Consider the following 13305-nt stretch of genomic DNA (forward strand, 5'->3'; position numbering starts at 1 on the left):
ACTAAATTTATTTTAAGAAATAATACTACTACTAAATTGTTATTAGTTTCTTTCTGAAGAAAATGCTTGTATTTTTGCAAAAGGGGAGATCCCGCGGAATTGACTCCTTACAATCCCGAAATCCCGCGGAACTGAATTCGGCGCGGGATTGGAAACCCTACTTGCACCTTGTGCAGTCTGTTATCAGTCAAACAAGCCTGACCTCAAATTGTGATTACGAAATTTATTTTAAGAAATAATACTACTACTAAATTGTTATTAGTTTCTTTCTGAAGAAAATGCTTGTATTTTTGCAAAAGGGTGTTATCCACTTTTATATACACCAAAAGGGATATACCCAAAATAAAATTACGATTTTAGGTCTGGTGAAATTGAGGAAAAATTCCTAGACTCATGCCAGTAATCACTTGTTATTCTACCAAAACATTGTGAGAAATTCTAACAGAGTTCGTGCGTAAAACGTTTTTTTCGTTTTGCCAAAAAATATAAAACAGCCATAATTTGTTTTGAATGTATGCTCCTCTTTTAAGTCACTGCTGCGAGATACCAACATTCTTTCTACACTTGCAGGTTCGAAACAGTAGTTCACACTGCTTTTTAAACAGAAGGATGATTTATTCTGTTGCAAAATTCAAATGAATTTTTTGGACTGTATAGAATTTTTTTTTTTTTGAAATAAAAGTGGTAGAAAAAATAAATTGTGAGTTAAAACTGCATATTAAAAGTAAGCAGTTTTTTTCGGTTTGGGGTCAAAATGTCGCCACCGAAATGTCGCGGGACAAAATGTCGCGGCCAAAATGTCGCCGTTCCAAAATGTCGCCGGGCCAAAATGTCGCCTGTCCAAAATGTCGTCGGTCCAAAATGTCGCCGGTCCAAAATGTCGCCGGTCCAAAATGTCGCCAGGCCGAAATGTCGCCGGTTCCAAAATGTCGCCGGTCCAAAATGTCGCCGGTCCAAAATGTCGCCGGTCCAAAATGTCGTCGGTCCAAAATGTCGTCGGTCCAAAATGTCGCCGGGCTAAAACGTCGCCTGTCCAAAATGTCGTCGGGCCAAAATGTCGCCGGGCCAAAATGTCGTAGATCCAAAATTCGTTTATTCAGTTGGTAAGAAAAATTTAAATGTACAAAAATGATGTTTAACACCAAAGTTGCAGAATAAATGGTTACTGCCTTTAATGAATGTCTCCGTCAAAAATGGGACTGGACTAACTGAGTTTCATGATAAATTCTAAAAAGATTATTCCGTTTTGATTCGCAACTCTCGGCTGTTTTTCAGCAAACAAATAGAATACAAGCGTTACGTTATCTTATTTCTTGTGACTCGCTATCTACCAACTGTAAAACGTTCTGACGGCGTTCAGTTCTGACGTTCGCTAAATTATTTTAAACTTTTCTTCAAGAATAGTGTGCGTTTGTATGTGACCGATTTTTTGGGGACATTCTACGTCAAAACCTGTAGTAAGAATTCGAACGATACCCGCAAGTACCCATATATGATTTAGGGCTGCGCAGTTTTTTGCGTCAATTCGTTCAAGATAGTGGAGTAACTGAACGTTTTCATCGATATGCGTGACTGTCATTGCTCAAAAAATGATGAACGGAATCAAATAAAATGTTAGGAAGCAGCAGAAGGACAGATTTTGGGCTCAATAACACCAGAGGGTGGAGCAATCGAATGTTTTTTCCTTTCTTTTTTATTATCTGTGATTAATATATCTCAAAAAGTAATACAGTAGACCCTCGTTTTCAGCGGGTTTATTTTACGCGGTTTCGATTATACGCGGTTGAAGATTTGACACCTTTATTTTATTTACGCAGATGAGTTTCGATTTTACGCAGATGCGGCAATGCAAAGAGGTAACATTTTCCTCTCTTTCAAAACCCAAGCTCCTAAAGATTGCAGATTACAAGTAACTAACTGCATTTTGGCGTGCTAATAATCGAACTTGGGTCCTTGGAGACATTTTATACGATTGGTTCCAGAGCTTTTTCCATCAGAAGTAAAGTGATTAAACTCACACAGTGCAGAACTCACTGGAAGAAGAGCTTTTAAGAGTGACAAAGGAGGTCAAAACCAACGCGGATACCGACTCCGGTGACACACGACCAAAAACGCTCACATTGAAAATTTTCGAACCATCCGTAGACAATAGGAATGATCTTTCTGATTTGTTAGTGAAAGAAGATTCTATCATGGAAATGACGCAAGTGATCATGGATGAGTTAATGCTAAGCAAAGAATTGAAGGAAAAATTCTTAATGACTACCAAAAAACTATCATAGTCAGCTCTTCTTCATAAACAGAAAACGAAATTAGTTTGTTTTCTTTATGCATATTGTGCATAAAAATTGATATAAGTACACATTAAACTTATTATACAATTAGTCATCACTAGAATGAAGTGTTTTTTTTTAATCTACGGAACCTAATTTCTATTTTGACACTAATATTAGGCCTCAATTTACGCGGTTTCGATTTACGCAGCATTTCCGTGGAACATAACCCCCGCGTAAAACGAGGGTCTACTGTACAAGGGTTAAGACAAAATTTGGTCTACAGGTATATCTTAAAGGGCGAGTTGCTCATTTATTTTTGGCTTCAGTCATCCCAAAAGGATGGATCACAGAATAATTTTTATCGTTTTATGTGACTGCTATATCTCAAGAAGTAATGTGAGGATTCATACAAAAATGTAGTATACAAGTGAAATTAAACGAAAACAAGCCTTATTTTCGTTCTAAGTTGAGTTTCGTAATCGTTTACGTGAGTCAGTGTAATTAAATAAACAATGAAAAATATACTGAATTTATATATGAGAGGTTGAGCATGATATCAATAAAATCTAAATTAGCCGTGTATTCCTCTCATTTTTGTAGCACTTTAACTAGCGTGAGTGTTAAATAAAAACTGAGTTTGCATTCTTATATAATTTGCGTAGTAAAAATTCACTAATTAAAACAGCAATTTTTCTGAGAGAGAAAAACTTATTTGTTTATTATTATTATTATCAATATTCTTTTCTTTCTGAATTACCAAGCTATATTGAGCTGGAACTATTACTTTTTGAAACTCATTTTAAAAATAAGTCCAGGTCAAAATTGATCTGAATAATCTCATTGATATCAGTTTCACCCTACATTATGAAATTTTTTCTATTCTATTTAAAATTGGAAAATGTGATTAGCTGACAAGCGCTACTTCGCATGCATGAAAGTATCCTCTTGAAAACCTTCAATAAAATAGCTGTTCTGAAATTGTCCCTTGATGTTCTATCGAATATATAAATTTCATGAATGTTGAGAATTGAAAATATTTGTCATCGCGTAGAGTCGTTTTTCAAAAATCTGAGTGAAAGACACCTGTTTTAGCAGTTACGGGTTTCATTGATTTCAAAAGATTTGACGGTGAACATTTCGACGTAATTTCAGAATTTTACTCATAAGAGATGGGAGTTCCCACGGCAGTTTTGATCTTACTTTAACCAACGTATATCTCAAGGAAAACGTAGTTTTTTTTTTTTTTTTTGCAGTTCTTAGGGTAATGTTGATAAATCTGTGAAAAAATTAAATTTCATTAAGATACTTTTCTACTTTATTTCCACCCTGGCCCGTGATTTCGAATTTTTCCAGTGAAAGGGGAGAGGGAGGATAACGGGCGTATGTATAACCAATGCAAATTTCATAGGATTGCTATAAAAACCACTCCCACTTGTATATAAAAAAAAATTCAAAGTCGAGGGCCATTCCGCCTGATCCCCTAAATGACTGACCTGTCGCTACCGTAATAATATGCTAGAGTGAAGGAGTTATTTGTTTTTACTTCATTACGCCTAAAAATACAAACCGCCTATTCTCTTGCCATATTCAAATTGCGCCTCACTATTCTTTCATTCGCGTTTAGAACAGTTTAGTTTTACTTCCATACCAATTTTTTGTCTGAACCCTTGCGTTACATCTTGATCCTTTATGTTACATCTTGAGTATTATTATTAATCAGATTAAACGAGAAAGAGAATTCCGTTGCAGCAGCCTTTCACATTTTTTACGTTTGTAATAGTATACAGAAAAACGTATGTTTTACTGAAAACTATTAATTTTCTGGAATAAATCTGATGTTTACGAATTCTGACAGGAGAAAACGTTTGGAATTTTTGAAGGAACTTACTTTGAAAGGCAATTAATATTCTTTCGCAACTTTTATGCTGGAAAGCATCGACGTACATTTAAATTTTTCGTACAAATTGAACTAGCGAATTTTAGGCCGGCGACATGTTGGACCGGCGACATTTTGGGCCGGCGACATTTTGGACCGGCGACATTGTGGACCGGCGACATTGTGGACCGGCGACATTTTGTACTGGCGACATTTTGTACTGGCGACATTTTGGCCGCGACATTTTGTCCCGCGACATTTTGGCCGCGACATTTTGGGCGTATACCGTTTTTTTCTAGTGAAGTGTGAAGGAATCTTTTACCAATATTCATTTAATGACGAAAGCTGTCCACGAAGAATAACACGAAGTTCCGTCCAGAACTAAACAAGTCTACTTTGCCGTATACCAATTTTAACTTTCTAGAGAGTGAACAATATTAAATAGGTAAGAAGACGTGTTATGTCAAATATATCTTTTTAACATTTAATGCTGATTTCTAAGTATAAAATTAGCTTCTCTCATCTGATGAAATAGATACATTAAAAATAAGTGAGCATTGAAGTAAAATAGTAGCACCTCTTAAAAATGCTGCCAATATATATTCTCCTATTAAAAAAAACTTTAATCGTGTAAAATAAAAGAATTAAAAAAAAGAACTAATAGAATTAAATAAATTGTATCAAAACGAAAAAGTAATTTGTAGCTTTTTAGGTAAAAATACTGCCTTGGATTTTATTTTTCCCCTGTTACAAAAAACTAAAATAAATAAGCAAGTTACCTTTAGAAAATAAATAAATAAAGCAAAATGTCCCCCAAATAAATAAATTTTATTGTAAAAAGAATCTTCTGCGAAGCTCTTTCTTTCTGTTAAAGAATAAAGCACTACAAATTTCATTTTCTCTACCGTTGCCAAAAATAAAATAAAATAAAATAGCTAAAACTTTAAGATGAAAACACGAACAAATCACCTCAGCAATCATTATTTCACAGTAAAAGTCAAAGCTGTGGAGTCGGAGTAGGACTGGGTTTTGGGAAAAGGGGATTTAATGGGGAGTCGAAGGACAGTCATTTTCCATCCGATTCAGTAGCCCCTGTAAAAAATAACGCTTTTAAATTAATTTCATTTTAATTCAGTCATCTTTATCCCTGATTTGCGTATTTTTATTATAACTTTATTCTTATTTCTAAAACTAAAAATTATGTAAAACCTCTCGTAGGAATTAATGTTAAGAGTTGTTGAATAGTTGAAAAAGTACCCATAAAATGGCTGAACCAAAAAAATATTTTCCACACATGTTTTTTTATCTGGCGTTTTTTCTAACCAAGTTTGTTTGAGGTAAATCCGTCATTAAGTTCAGAACCCGTATTTGCCTAAAATTTTCCCGTAGATGTTGTTAACAGGGCCGATCCTAGCAGGTGTGCAGAGTGTGCACCGCACAAGGGCGGCCAAAGCAAGGGGCGGCCGCAGGCCGCATCTAATAGTTCTTTTAATCAAGCAGAATTCCTCAAGAATTTCTCAAAAGATAACTTATAATAAGTCAAATAAATGTGCTGAATTTTAAATGTTCAATTATCAAAATAAGTGTCGATTTCCTGACAGTATAGCATAGTTTAAGAAAAATAGATTGTCAGTGAACATTGTGTTGGTTCATAGTCCATTAATATCTACTCTTTACATACATGCTTCATTTGGTTGCAAAATTTATGACAGAACCGGTAATCAGGCAGGGATACAGTGGAAGGGAGTTGAGGGAAATCGCCTCCTCCTGAAGCATGAAAGGGTGTCTCTAAAAGGAGCAATCAGGGCCCAGGGGGGTCACTAATGTTTATCCCTCAAGCTTTTGTAGACCTAAACAATGAAGACATATTTTATGTTATGCTAGTGATACCCGCACGGCTTCGCCCGCAATAGAAAAATCAAAAGGTCTTTTGGTTCGCCTGTATATTTACAAATAATGTATAGTGAATTTTCTCGCCAGTTGGCTTGTACCGACGTTACGGTTCTACGTTATGATAATTTCGTATCTCGCCAACTGGCTTGTGCCCATGTTACGGTTCCACGTTACGATAATTTCGTAATTTATGATACTTTTTTTCTTAAAATTGGAATAAAAAAAGAACCACATCGAATTTTCGAAAAATCGCTTCGAGGTGCACACCCCCATGCTACATACTAACTTTGTGCCAAATTTCATGAAAATCGGCCGAACGGTTTAAGCGCTATGCGCGTCACAGACATCCTACGTACATCCTACAGACATCCAGACATCCTCCGGACAGAGAGACTTTCTGCTTTGTTATTAGTAAAGAAAATTGGAATAAAAAAAGAACCACATCGAATTTTCGAAAAATCGCTTCGAGGTGCACACCCCCATGCTACATACTAACTTTGTGCCAAATTTCATGAAAATCGGCCGAACGGTTTAAGCGCTATGCGCGTCACAGACATCCTACGGACATCCTACAGACATCCTACAGACATCCAGACATCCAGACATCCTCCGGACAGAGAGACTTTCTGCTTTATTATTAGTAAAGATTTAAAAAAAGCTATACTGATTAGATACTCTCGCAAGCATTTCAAACAACAAATTCTGTTTTCAACAATCGCGGATGCGTGGAGAGACAGTGGAAAATTGCGACTCCCCTGAGAGTCCAACATATATGAATGACAAACTAAAAGTTTGTAATTTTCCCCCTTTACAGTATACTTTTCAAATTAAAATCACGAATGAACTGCCCCGGGTAGTAAATTTAAACGTAGCTCCAAAACGAAGATATAAAAGGATGCCATGACCTCTTTGACAAGACTAAAGAAGGCTTAAAATGGCGTTTTTAGGACTTTAATTTCGGGAAAGTTTGCTGTTTGAACCACCAATCTTAAGGACTCAATTAAATCTCTGATTCACCCTTTCCAACTTAACTTAATCAAACATAGCCTAAAGATGTCGACTTTAAAATCCAAAATGTGTTTACAGAGGACAGCCCTTCTTAATGTCATCAAAAATGGCTGAAGGACAATTTTCATATTGCTTTTTCGAAATTTTTGCGATGGAGGGCCCCAAAATCCATTTGCAAATATTACTACCAAAGATATTCTCAATTAGCCTCTTTGGAGAGGTCCCGAATCCCACCCCCTCAGTTTGAAATTGACTTTAGTTTCAAAAAACATTTCGGGAGGGCATATTGAAATCCCGCCCGCTCTTTGTCCCTCGTTATCAAACAATGTCTTAAGTACGATTTTGGGACTTCAATTTCTAAAAAACTCTGGAGGAGAACTGCTTGGCTTATGTAACTTTTTACGGCGCGAAGGCATATACCCATCAATCGTCGAAGTGAGGTGGACAAAAGTCTATAATTGTGCTTTTCAGATATTAATATCGAAAAATATCCGAAAGATCCGCCGAAGCTTCCCAGTTTTGTGAACGTCACCAAAGATAGCATAAAATTTCGCTTTTAGAAATATCCGCTTGAGAGCTCCAAAACCCTTCCTTCCCAAAGCTAGCCTAAAATGGATTTTAGTTCCGAAAAATATTTTGGTTCGGAATATTTTTACGTTTCCCCTATCGTTTTCAAGTATAGCTAAAAATGGGTTTTTAAAACAATAGTGCCGAGAAATTACCCGAGGAAAGCCGCCAGATCCCCTACCGTCACCAAAGACAGCCTAAATTTGCGTTTTAAACTTCGATTTCGAAAACTTTAAATCTGAGATGATTGAATCTTCTCCCTCTAGCAACGTCAATAAAGATAACACAAAACTGCTTGTTTAAAACTTCAGTTTCGGAAAATTTTCGGGAAGAGTGCCGATCTTTCCTAAGCTACGGTTACAAATAAAGCTTCAAAATTATTTCAATTTTGAAAGAATTTTAGAAGAAAACTCCAGCATTACTTTTCCCTTGAAATCTCGAAAAAGTTCCTAAAATAGCGATATTTGACGTCAATTTCGAAAATTTCTCCATGCACCTTGAATATACCCGACTCTTTTTTCCTTGCAACCAAACACAACCAAGGATTACTAAAACTATTTTTGGCACGCCAATTTCGATAATTTTCTGGGAGCAATCCCCCTCCTCTGATTCCCCCTCCTCCGTCCTTTCTCTGATGTCACCGAAGACAGACTATAAAATGCGTTTTTTATTTTTATTTTTTTTTACGCGTATGAGTTTCGGTTTAAAGCGGATGTGGCGATGCAAACAGATAAAATTTTCCCCTCTTCCAAAATCCAAACTCCTAAATGTTGCAGATTACACGTAATAAACTGCATTTTGGCGTGCTAATAATCGAGCTTGGGCCACTGGAGACATTTTACGCGATTGGTTCCATAGCTCTTTCCAGAAGTAAAGTTATTTGAACTCACACAGTTCAGAACTCACTGGAAGAAGACCTTTTAGGAGTGACAAAGGCGGTCAAAACCAACGAGGATACCGACATCGTTGACACACAACCAAAAACGTTCACATTGAAAATTTTGAGCCATTCCTAGACAATAGAAATGATCTGTCTGATTTGTTAGTGAAGGAAAAATTCTATCATGGAAATGACGCAAGTGGTCATGGATGCTTTAATGCTCTGCAAAGAATTACAGAGAAAAGTTCTTAATGACTGCCAAAAGACTATCATAGCCCGCCCCTCTTCATAAACAGAAAACGAAATTAATATATGTTTTCTTTATGCACGTTGTGCAAAGAAGTCGATATAAGTACACATTTTAGTCATCACTAGAATGAAGTATTTTGTAATTTACGGTACCAAACCCCTATTTTAACACTAGTATTATTTCTCAATTTACGCGGTTTCGATTTACGCGGCATTTTCGTGGAACGTAACCCCCGCGTAAAACGAGGGTCTATTGTATAAAACTTTTCTTACATTTTATAAGTTCATCATTCTTGTTTTGTTTTTTTTTCTTTTTTAAATCAGAACTTGATATAGAAATTTGAAGAAATATTTATATGGACGTCAAAGATTAGTCAAAATATGCAAATTACTCTTAAGGGCGGCACATTAGTCTTTGCACACGGGCGGCCGACACCCTAGGATCGGCACTGGTTGTTAAGTTCTCTTGAACTGCTCAAAATTGTTCAAACTAAAAAGTGAAATACGGGAATGAGTAATTCCTCAGCGAGATCCTTCGAACAAAAATTTTGTTTGAGTTACTATTCAGGTAAAGTGGGGGAACAGAAAGACCAACAGACCGACAATCACGAATTTACCCCTTTGCGAAACCCTACTTTCCAATTTTTAATTTTTCTTCGGTTATTTCATTATTTTATTTATTTTTTACTTTTTTTTATTTCAGCGATATTCTTAAGATGCATTAAGCCTTCTTTCATATCTTTTTCTTTTTGAGGGAAAGTAGGCTTAAAACGTACTTCTAGGCTACGGCCTTGATGACGCAAAATAGAGGCACAAGGTTCGGCAATCCTCTTCTTGGCTGCGTCCATTCTACAGCAGACAGTTTCTCTACTTTATCTCGAACTGTTAAATGGAGTTTTAACCCAACCCCACCTCGGGAAAGAGGAGGAGGGGGGGGGGGGTCATGGCGCAGGCTGCTTCATTAAAATTTTTAGGGGGTGTTTTGAGGGGTATTTCTCTTTTTGGGGGGGGGTCTCCCGATATTTAGTGGGGTGTCCTTGCTCTTAGGGGCTAGGAACCCCCGCGTTCCCCACCTTGAAGCTAAATACCTCTTTCTTCATAATGTCTACTACGATGAAATAACGTGCTTTGCTCCTTGATTGTAAATCAACAAGAGTTTATACGAAACCACTGTCAAGCAGCAAGACACTCTACTTCAACATAGCAGAGAAAGAAGAAAGCATCGTTTAGCCCCAAGATGGCGGAAGCAGTGTAAGCGACGTGAAGAAGTGTTTTATTCCAAATTGTCAATTCAGTGTTTAGAGTTCATTATCAGCAGAATATTTTCTCCGATTACACATCTGGATTACATAAGTTTTAGACAAGATATATATTTTTGATTCTGTCAAATACGTCTCAACTGAATATGATAAAACCGAAAAAAGCCGATTTTCTGTTTGTATTTTACACGAGATTACGTTATCCGCCAGTCATTGATTCCACAGAGAGGAAGCTCTCAAGGTGAGAAAAACTAAAAAAGAAAGAAAGAAGAAAACAAAAATAAACTGAGCCAAGGTTTTTTTTTTCCCTTGCAGTTTTTTTTAATCGGCTACTTCCTTGTTATCTTTGTATTGCCTTAGTTACTGCGGGTCGCCATTTCAGTGCTTGGAATGATAGGCTGCGGAAAGTTACGGCTTCAAGTTCAGTAAGAAGTTGTTAACCGAGGTAATGTAAACAAATTTTTTATTTTAATATTTAGTGCAGCGATTCTCAACCGGTGGTCGGGCAGATCCGCACTGTTCTGCTGAAAAATTTGACCGGTCGTCCGAGATTTTGGCTTGTTCACGTGAAAAAAAAAAAAAAAAAAATATTCTCACTTAAAAAAAGAAAATACCACAACATCAATTTTATCCTTTGAAACCATTCATTTAATAATAAAGAGAATAATAATATCCTTCTCCGAACATCTTTTACGCGAATTTTTTTATTTATCTTCGTACTTTTCTATGCTGTTTCAGTAGTATTTATTACTTTACCGTAGTCTCTCCAGGCGTCCCGGTTTGACAGGGGCAGTTCCGGTTTTCAGACGAAGCTCCGGTGCCCCCGGTCAGTTTACATCACGTCCCGGAAAAAGATAAATTTGACCAGGGGTGCCCCCCCCCCACACTAACATCAAGGGTGCATCCAATTATTAGTTTACTAAAAGCATTTTTTCTTTCACATCAAAATAAAGGAATTAAAGAATGATAAAATAAGTATATAAATAAATTAGTAAATGAATAAACGAACCAATGGCTAAATGAATTAATGAGTGAATATGTAAATGCCCCGGATGCATTTGCAAAACTATTTTAAATATATACAGTCGACTCCCGCTACAACGCGATCCGACTTACGCGAAATGGCTATAACGCGAATTTTTCACGAGTAACGAGTTTTAGAGCTAATGCGAATTTTTCGCCCACAACAAGAATTTTTTTAGAAGGAAGTATCAACTTTGTTATTGGTTACTAAATATTGATTTTGTGAATGTTATTACATCACTTTCAGCATCACTGACAGCCAAAGTTCTCACGCCAAACTAGTCTAGTGCATCAAATAACCATAATGGCACCTTAGTGTTACCTTCATCTAAAGTTTGAAAAGTGAAGAAAAAGAAAATTTCTGATAAAAAAAATTTAAAAAGGCTAAGATTCTCGATATGCTTGAACAATTACAAAGCTTCGAAGGTAGCGCGACAATAAGTATGAGTGAATCTTTCATATGTACAATTAAAAGTCAAAACAAAAAGATGTTCGTAAAAGTTTAGAACTTAGTTTCAATATTGAAGCTTGCAGAGCAGTCTAGCAAAGTAAAAATTATGCATATGGAAGTTACGCGCGCTCTTGCATTGTGGATTAATACAAAGATAAGGTAGAGGAGATGTAGCCACAAATTGAAACGTTTTAAATAAAAGGTGAAGTATTAAAAAATGTATTAGATAACAATAACGATCTGATCTTGGAGCATAAATCATCACTAGTATCCTCATTTTTTAACTCGTAAATATTGCTACTGTATCTACTGCACAGTACTATTTTGTGCATCATTTTAATCTTACTGCATGCAGTGCGTACCGTGTTGTTTTATTTTATATCTTTTATTCCTATTGGTCACTCATTTTGTGCATCTTAAGTATTTCCTATTGAATAAGTAGTTTTTATTTTTTAAATACAGTAAAAGTTCAGTGTTTTATGGAAGAAACTGTAATGGTTAAGGAATGCTTTAGAGCAAATTGAGGAGTGTTTATAAGTGCCTAAAAGTATTTGGTATGCTTTTAAAAAATTTGTATGCATATATTTTTCCACAACGCGAAATTTCAACTTACGCGAGGAGTCTTGGAACGCATCCCTCGCGTAAGTCGGGACTCGACTGTATGCCTTTCACTTAAAATCCAAACAAGCTTGTTAAATTAAGACATGGGTCTGACAAATCCCTGGTCCCATGTCACCGAGCGACTAAAAAATATTTTAGTAAATAGTTCTTCCAGAACCTGCGAAAACAAAAAAATAACAAGCAAATGTTGATTGTATCAAAAACTTTATAATTGATAAATAAATGCGTGTTTTTCTAGGATGAAAAGAATTCCTTTCTCAGTTTGAGCAAATACACTTCAGCCCGGAATAGGAATCATATGAGCTGGTGGCGAAAATCCTCTTAAGGGAGCCAAAAGAGCCAAACAAACTGGTAGCTAATGTAGAATTAGCACACCAGATGAGTGACCGCAGCAATGGTGCGGTTCAACTTAAGAGGATTTTCGCCACCAGCTCATGTGATTCCTATTCCGGGCTGATGAGTGCTAAAAAGCACGAAACTGCAGTCCTCGGATGGAATAACTGAGCTGGTGGTGTATTTTAAGTATTTTTGCCTTAGCCCTGACTTAGGGCGGTAACTTACTACAAAACACACACACCAGTTTTAGTTTTCTAAAACTATTTGATTCCAAAAAAGTAAAATTGCGATCTTTCAAGTACTTGGTTCAAATACCTGGTTTTAAAAAATACTTAAACTCTCAATAAATCAAAGAAAAACGTGAAATTGTTACCCAAAAACTTCATTGGATATTTTATTCGCCTTTCATGAGCGTTGTGGCCATGTTCACTCATGGAAAATTACACGAGGAGAAATTAAAAAAAAGGAAAAAAATTATATTAAGTTGAATTTTTGGCATCTTGAATTCAAATTATGTTTTTCTCAATCACGAGCTTGTTTGTGTATAAATGCGCGTGTGTGTTTGTGTAGGAGCATGTGTGTGGGTGCGTGTGTGTTTGTGTAGGAGCATGTGTGTGGGTGCGTGTGTGTTTGTGTAGGAGCATGTGTGTGGGTGCGTGTGTATGTGTGTTGTGTATGCAGTGCTGTGTGTATACGCGCATGTGTGTGTAGGCGTTCGTGTGTATGTGTAGACCTGTGTGTATGCACGTAGGCGTGTGAGTGAGTGAGAGTGCGTGTGTGTAGGACATGGACGCCTCCGACCAGGAGAAGCGGATAGCTCAGGACCGGAGCAGCCGCGCCGCGCCGCCTGCAGAGAACGGTGGGCG

This window comes from Uloborus diversus, chromosome 8 (genome assembly GCF_026930045.1).
Source record: "Uloborus diversus isolate 005 chromosome 8, Udiv.v.3.1, whole genome shotgun sequence".
Classification (NCBI taxonomy): Eukaryota; Metazoa; Arthropoda; class Arachnida; order Araneae; family Uloboridae; genus Uloborus; species Uloborus diversus.